We start from the raw sequence: 9,061 nt of genomic DNA, 5'->3' as shown, positions 1-9,061 counted from the left end.
TCTGCCAACATTTGGAGAATATGAACAGTGGATGGTTCTCTGCCTACACTTGGAGAGTATGAATAGCGGAAGATTCTCTGCCAACATTTGGAGAGTATGAACAGTGGAAGGTTCTCTGCCTACACTTGGAGAGTGTAAACAGTGGAAGGTTCTCTGCCTACACTTGGAGAGTGTGAACAGCGGAAGGTTCTCTACTTACACTTGGAGAGTGTGAACAGAGGAAGGTTCTCTGCCTACACTTGGAGGTTGTAAAAGCACGACGGTTCTCTACCGCACCGCGTAGTGGTGGAAGAGAGTTTTTGTGAAGGCTTCTCCGCCTTGCTATGGGAGAAAAAAGAGAGATACTAGTGGTAATAGTGCAATACCTAAAGTGGGAGACTTCAGGGAGTGGATGTGCACTATAAATCTTATATCTTTTATTTTCCGCTACTTTTTATTTTTCTATCTTACTATTATATGTGGTTGAAAAATAGTTTTAAAATTTAAAATTTATCTATTTTAAAACTTTCAAATTTAAAATTAGAGGAGAATTTTAAAAATTACTAATTCACCCCCCTCCTCTTGGTTAGTCGTAGGGACAAAAATTTAGGTTTAACAACCTAACTCATATTTAACAAGTTTCAAAATTATATGGTTCAAAGAATACACCTAAAGCTTAGTAAGAAAGGCTAAGCACTTTCCTCCTAGATAGAGCTTTTATTAAGAGTAGTGTAGACAACTCCCTATTCCTAAAGAAAGAAGAAGGTCTACTCATTGTTCATATTTATATTGATGTTATACTATTTGGAACTACAAATGAAAATCATTATGATAAATTCCCAAAAATAATGAGTGAGGATTTTAAGATGAGCATGATGTAAGAGATTACCTATTTCCTTGGATTTGGTGTGAAACAAAGGGATGATGGAACTTTCATTAGCAAAACAAAGTATATTAAATATATCCTTAAGAAATATGAGATGGAAAATGCTAAGGCAATCAATGCATCCATGAGCTCCACCATTCAATTAAATAAGGACCTAAATAGAAAATTGGTTGACCAGAAGAAGTACAGAGGGATAATTGGATCACTTCTTTATTTAACTACAAATAGATCTCATATAATATTTAGTATATATCTCTGTGCTAGATTTCAGGCTGATCCCAAAGAATCTCATATGATTGCCATTAAGAGCATCCTTAGATATCTATTAGGCACCTAAAACCTAATAATTTAGTATCTAGATATAATTAATCCTTCCAAATAATATAATATTCTTATTCAGACTTTGCAGGATGTGGGGTTGATAGAAAAATCACTTTTGGAACATGAATTTTCATTAGAGCATCATTATTCTCTTAGTCTAGCAAAAAATAAAACTTCATAGCACTATCGACCGCTGAAGCAAATTGCGTAGTTATAGGGATCTGTGTTGCACAAGTCCTATGGCTAAAATAACAAATCTTAGATCTTGGACTGCCTGTCGGCACCAATCCTATTATATATGACAACACTAATGCCATTTACATTTTCAAAAATCTAATTCAACACTCTTGGACCAAACACATAGACATTATGCATCATTTTATTAGGGATTACACAACCTAGGGGGATATATAGTTACATCATATAACCACTAAAAATTAACTGATAGTTATATTTACAAAATATATTTCTTTTAAAACCTTTAGCACCTTGAGGACTATACAAGGTATTATAGATATTCATTCTAGAATTAGGATAAATTAGAAGTTAAAAATTTCACTATTTTTATATAATTTTTTCTATAATTTATTTTGTGATTATTCATGTTTTATCATTTATGATTGTGATCTAGTTTTAGTGTGATTTTTTATTTTTTATTTCTTTTATGAAGTTTTCTTTATCATCACACACCAATTCAAAATTACTCACATCATATTGTACAATCACACATTATACTATATGATCTTCACTAAAATCTCACAACACTACTCACAATATATCCAACAGCTCTAATTGATCAATCATTGGTGATCGTATTATATGAACACCTAATTTATACTGCATAAAACACGTAGCACTAAACGTTGGATGAATTGATTTTAACTGATGCAATATTAAATATCGTTTCTTACTGTATGAACACTTATTTGTACAAGATGATCTAACTAGTCAATGATCATCCAGGTTAACTCCTCAGGATGACCATAATTATATTGATTGTCTAGTATGATTATGATTGTACTATACAATAAGACCACCTTTTTGATTGATTGGGTTCAATAAATTGAATGCACTAGATCATACTATATGATACCATATCATACTATATGACATGGCCAATTTCTGTTTAAAGGGAGGGAAATCAAAGTTTTTTCTTCACTAAAAAATTTTCAAATCTTCTTTCTTCCTCACTAAGATCTTACTCTTTGCAAACGGTAGGAGGAAATTGATCAAGAGCACTCGTTGGAATCTCATCCCGACATCCTATGGATCCTCGCTCTAGTGAAGTAGTTGAAAAAAAGACATACAATCATTACAAGGCTGCCGGGATCACACCCTAAAAAATTATAAATCAAGAAGTTCTTAACTTCCAAGTACTTACTCTCTTCGCTTGGAACACCTTTCAGTTTATTCTCACTCTTGCCTACCTTTCTAACTCCAAAGTCCTTTTCAAATTATTTCCAAGCCTTCGAACCAACAGTGAGGTCGCTACCCTCTAATCCCATGTTAATAGAAGGCCACTTGAAATCACATACCAAGACTTTGACCCATTCTTACATCTCTCGACCACTGGTGAAAAAGTTCACTATTAAGTTTTTCTCCCTAACTATGATTGGAGCCCTATTGATACTACCCTTAAGGAGTCATCAGTCAACTGCCTCGGTCCTCATGTTAACACTTTAGTGCAAGATGTAAGAATTATCCAACTTATCCTTCACAACTTAGTAATTCCAAAAGCTGGGATTAGATTAATATCACACTCCTTCTATCCCTGAATACCTATTTTATAATAGAGGAAATTGATTTCAATGCAGATGATCTACTTATTAGACACATTGAACATCTTACCTCTATGCGATATCCTAAGAACAAATGAAAGCCAAATCTTTCCTTAGTCACATCAATTCCTTCATCCATATATCAAAATATAGCTTCCAATTCCCTGCACCACTAGGTAATCTCCCAATTTTTTATTCAAACAACTCCTTTCATGTCCTTCATAATGCTCAACACTACAATGTTCACTATGTTGACCCTGAGCTAGAGGCGGCAGAGGGATCTCCAACACCAGTTCAACATCCCTTTCAATACTATGCACTGCTTCAGAGATTCGATAAGTGGGAGACTCATTTTGATAACTATGTAGGAGAGCAATACCACATGCATGAAAATAATATGGCTTGGTTTGGAGAGCAATTTACTTTTATTCACCAGAATTTCCAACAACCAAAATCACCACCTCCACTAGATCAGAGACCTTCATATTTTTAGTGTATCTTGTTTTAGCTTTGTGACTATATTATTTTTTCTTTAGCATGTGATGTCTATTTTATTTTGGTATTTTGTTTAGTTGACCCTCTTTTTTGTGATGTCAAAAAGTGGAGTAGCATATTATTTTTTATTCTTAGTTCACTATTTTGCTTTTATTTTTCTTACTCATTTTTATGTTATTCTTATACCTCATTTTAAAATTAAAAAAAAAAAAACTCTCCCAATTTTCAAAAATTCAACTAGTTAGGGGGAGCTTATGACATATCAAAAATTTAACTTGAGATCAAAACCAATAATGTTTGCCATCATAAAAAAGAGGGATATTATTGTAAAAATGGATCCAAGTCTTGTGATTTTGATAATAATAAATATTATTGGATTCTCAACTATGCTATCACATGTTATTGTTATTATTGCATATTTATTTCTTGTGCCCTAACATTTTAAGTCGACCATACATTATGCAAATTGATCAGCTCAAGATTGGGTTGAATAGGGTTAAAGTGTATTAAAGTGTCTATAATTTTTCTTTTATTTATTTCTATCTTTCATGAGTTAATTCATGTATTTGGTGGATACTAAACTTGGTGACCATGCATACACACATTCAGGGAGCGAGATAGAGAGAAAATTAGAAATGTAATTTTTTGAACTAATTATCTTGTATGATTCATATCATACTTTACACTCACCTATTTAGAGAATCATTAAAATGGATAATTATATAATTTAAGCTATTTAAACTAATCATATTAAATGATCTCCATCATATAGGATGATCAATTGAAATTAAGATTCTAATCGCAAATCATAATTTATGCAATATTTTAAAATTTAAAATTTGTATTAATCATGTCGTACGATAGGTGTCATACTGTACAATATAATTAAATCTTGTCTAAATTAATCCTATAATTAAGTAAAAAAAATATTTATTAATTCAGTCAAATTATATAAGATGATTTGACTGATCGTACTCTACAACCAAATTTCTATATGGGAAAATATTTATCTATCGCCAATTATGTGGGATGATAATCCAAGTTTTTTGAACTAATTATACTTTATGATGATTCAAATCAGACTAAATGATCAGGTTAATTCCTTAAATGGATCATACAGTACCTTATCCTTCATACTGTATTAATAAGGTTATTTGAACTAATTGTACCGTACAATCCGTATAGATAGAAATAAATTTTAGGGCTTTTTATGGATCATTGTATTTAATCCCTCTTAATAGACTTATTTCAAGTCTTTGGCTACTGTGTGATCTATAGAAAGTGCATGGAAAATGGATCTAGAAGAGTTTTGGGAAGAAGAAAGAGAGAGCTTATTTGTGAGGGAAAAGTAGTGTAAGGGGTTTACATGGCTGCTCCAGGTAAGTGTCTTGCCTTATTTCCTCCAAGTGTCTATCTAGATCTTGGGTAGCTCTAGAAAGAAGTTCATCAGCTTAAAGACCATTGTGGTTCTCTGCCATCACCAGGAGGGTGAAAAAGGAGGTTGTGGTTTTCATCCATCACTAGGAGGATCAGAAAGGCAGTTGTGGTTCTCTTCTATCACGAGGAGGGTGAAAAAAAGATGGCAAGGTTCTCTTCCATAACGGGTTGGTGAAAAGATTATAATGGCTTCTTCACCTAGCTATGGGGGCAAAAGGAGAGATACTAAATGTTTAATGAAAGACTCGTAGAGGAGTACTCCAACGAGTGGACGTAGGTCATTATTTAATTAAACCACTATAAAATTTTGTTGTGCTTATTTTAATTTCTTATTTTTTGCACTTTACTTTTCAGCATTTAATTTTTGTGAAAATTGTTTGGTGGAAGTCTATGATAGTTATTTTGTTGTGTTGATTAAACTGTCATCATCATCATATTTGTAACCTTTGATAAGTCTATTTTCTTACACGTCAAGTGATAATATTTGCTTGATTTTTAATTACTAAAAAATAAAAAAATATAAGTTTTGTCTTAAAGTTAGCAATTTGAAAACTACCAATTCACTCTCCCCCCTCTTGGTGTGCCTAGGGACAGTTCACTTAGGCTTAACATCCTACATCAAACTTTCACTATGGAGTGAACTTTCTAATTGAATAAAAATCTAGGGATTTATCACCCCTAAATAATGCTTAGATTTTCTTTGATATAAAGAATAACAAATCCCACTTAATATATACAAGTATATATTACAAATCAAGTAATAAAGTGATAAAATAAAGTGTCAAAACCATGAGAAAATATACTTCACTTACAGCAAACTACTACTATTTACTCTAATTGTAATAATTATCCTAATGAAATAAAATTAATTTTTTTTGGAAATTCTATTAATGAATAAAATAGTAAGAATATTTGATACAATATTTAATTAAAGTGTTTTGGATTGATGATTATAAATTGCATATCTTTCCTAATTAAACTCTTTAAGGTAATGTAATTTATAGCATATACATCCATAGATCTCTGTCAAGCTTGTAAGGATGAAAAGGATATAGCTAACCTCCTACAATTATATTATCTCCTTAATAACCTATAATATTTTACATCCTATGTCTAGGCATGCAAAACATCATATCTCAATACTCTTTTTTGTTCTTTTATTCTTCCGTCAAGGCCATAAATCACACTAAATTTTAACTGTGTATATGACCACTATGTGCATTAAATAAAGACTGTGAACATTTTGAAAATATCCTTTAACAGCTTATAGAATGAGAGTCTTCATAAGTACTCAACATCCATTTCATATCATTAATCAGAAATATTAGAATTAGCCATACATGGAATGAATAACATGAAAAATTATTTTCATTAAACTCATGGAAGAATGAAAAATATATGAGAGTGATATCACCATGAATGATCAAAGTATCTCCTCTATACTCCTTCTCCCTTTAACTTATAGAGTTGTGTCAAGAAACAGATGCTAAACACTCCAAATGATTGTATTTTGTACTTCCTAATCTCCCTTAAATTTTACTCTAAGAGGAAACTAGAGAAGTACTCTAAAAAGTACTAGACTTATACAATTGATTAAATTCCCTAACAAATATAACACAACATATGGTAACTCTATGATGCTACGATGCTATGGACATTGGAGCAATGTGGTGCCTAAAGTGCAAAAATGGTGCCAAGGCGTGAGAAATTATGGCATCACAACATTTGAAAATAGAGCATTAGACACTACCAATCTGACTTTTTGACACCATAGTACTGATAATGTTGTGGTGTTGCCTGTCCTTCAATCTCAACGCTTGTGAATAGAGAACTCCACACTACCATGTCAAAATTTGAGTGCCCAGGTGGTATTAAAGGTAGTGCTACAGTTTTGTATTATTAGACATTGTGATGTTAAGATCTCCTTAAAATTTATGCCCATTTTTGAGTTTTTTCTACAAAGAAATAACTAAAATAACACATTTTCACCTGACATAAAATGCATTATACAATATGTAATTTACACTTATCAAAGTTTTCCTAACTCAAATTATTGCTTGTCATCTAATAAATAAAGAAATTAGCAATTCTAATTAATTAAATAACCAAAATAAAAATTGATAATTTAAAAGTACTAAAATATAAGATTATACATCAAAATTTATAAATAGTAGAAATGAATAGTATAATAATTCAAGTTTGAAAAAATACTAATAATTGACAAATATGGAACCCCCTTTGTAGAATTAGCTGCTTGGTCACTCCTAAATTGACAAATATGGATTTAGCATTAGCAGATATAAATATACTCTTACCATAAGAGGAAGAAGCCCTCTTCATTCCAAACATCTTTGGGGCCATTAAAGTAGAGTGGAATAAAAAGGAGAAGAGTTTGAAGGAATAATTTTGCTATGAACTCTCTCTCTCTCTCTCTCTCTCTCTCTCTCTCTCTCTCTCTCTCTCTCCCCCCCCCCACACACACACACACACACCATTTTATAGCTTCATTTGAGCACTGTGGCACTACGAGAAATGGCACCGCGGTGCTCATTCTATGAACAAAAAGAATTTTTTTTAAGCTGACAATGCTGCAACGGTCTAGGCCATATGACACAATGGCATCAGTTTTAATAAATTGAAGCATCACTTTGGAACTGGCTAGCGCTTCAGTGTTTGACATGTATTGAAAAATAACATTATTGAAATCATTAAGGAAGATAAGCTCTTTATTCCAATCTCCATCACCTTCTTCAAAGAATCTTGAAGCCACTTAATCACATTAGAATTGTTTCCTTCAATTATTACCCCCATATATTGTAGCATCCAACTATACATATGCTCTCTAATTAAGAAAATTGCCTATAGCTCAAGACAAGCTACATCCTAATGCTTCACCTGCTTACCAAATTCCCAAAGAAAATATCCCTTATGATCTTTAATAATAACTCCAATACCCGCACTGTAAAATTCCATAAGAGATGCTTCCATATTGATCTTAATCCAATCTAGAGGTGGAGGCTGCCAAACATCAGTAGACTCCAATTAGAGATCAACATCCTAGTTTTTTAGCATCAGATACTTAAATAGCTGCATAATGGACGTTAAAATGTTTGAGGCTAAATAATTAACATATGATGTCACCAGTCCTAGCTTTATTTGATTTTGACTTTTCCAAGAATAAAAAATTGCTGTACAATATAATTTGACTATGTTCAAATTAAATCTAGACATCCTTTTCAACTCTTCTAAACAATTTGAAAAGGATTTAAAGATAGGAGCATGAAAACCCCATTCACGAAGCTTATGCAAAATCTAAAGCAAATCTTTGTAGTGAACATCAATGTGCTCTTTGTTCTCTACCTCATGACACCCTCTAACACTCTCGTTGCCAGGTCCCAAGTCCTGGATGAGAAAAGTAGAGGGTTGCGTTAGGTAGTCGACAGCCAGCATAAAACTTATCGAACAATAATGACATGAATCCTTTAATAAACTGTGTTAATGCTAGGGCGTCTCCTGGAAGCGACGCGCTTTATGGCCTGAATACAGTGACAAGTGTGCAAGGACCGCTGCACCGGCGCCCGGGTGCAGTGTTAAATAGGCAAGGGTTCCCACATCAAGGACGGATGTGGGCAAAGAAGTTAGTCCATGAAACTAAAATTAGGATAGGAACTTGGAATTTAGGTTCCCTTATAGGAAAATTAATGGAATTAATAGATCTTATGATTCATAGGAAGTTAAATATTTTGTGCATTCAGGAAACTAAATGGGTTGGAGAGAAGGCTAAGGAAATTGATAGTTTAGGATTTAAACTTTGGTATTTGGGTAGGAGTCGTATTAGAAATTGTGTATGTGTTATTATAGATAAGAGTTTAAAGGATAATGTTATAAAAATTAATAGGATTGGAGATAGAATTGTAGCTTTAAAGATTGTTGTTGATGATAAGATCGTTAATATTATAAGTGCTTATGCTCCTCAAGTAGGTTTGGATATGAGTTCTAAATTAAATTTTTGGAATGACTTAGAAGAATTAATACAAAATATACCTCTTGAAGAAAGAGTTTTTATTAGAGGAGATTCAAATGGACATGTTGGTAGAGAGGTAGATGATTTTAAAAGCATTCATGGTAGCCATGGATTTGGAACGACGAATGAAGGTGGCAAGAC

Source organism: Dendrobium catenatum, unplaced genomic scaffold, assembly GCF_001605985.2.
Source record: "Dendrobium catenatum unplaced genomic scaffold, ASM160598v2 fragScaff_scaffold_817, whole genome shotgun sequence".
NCBI classification, from domain to species: domain Eukaryota; kingdom Viridiplantae; phylum Streptophyta; class Magnoliopsida; order Asparagales; family Orchidaceae; genus Dendrobium; species Dendrobium catenatum.
Note: the sequence above shows the minus strand (reverse complement) of the source record.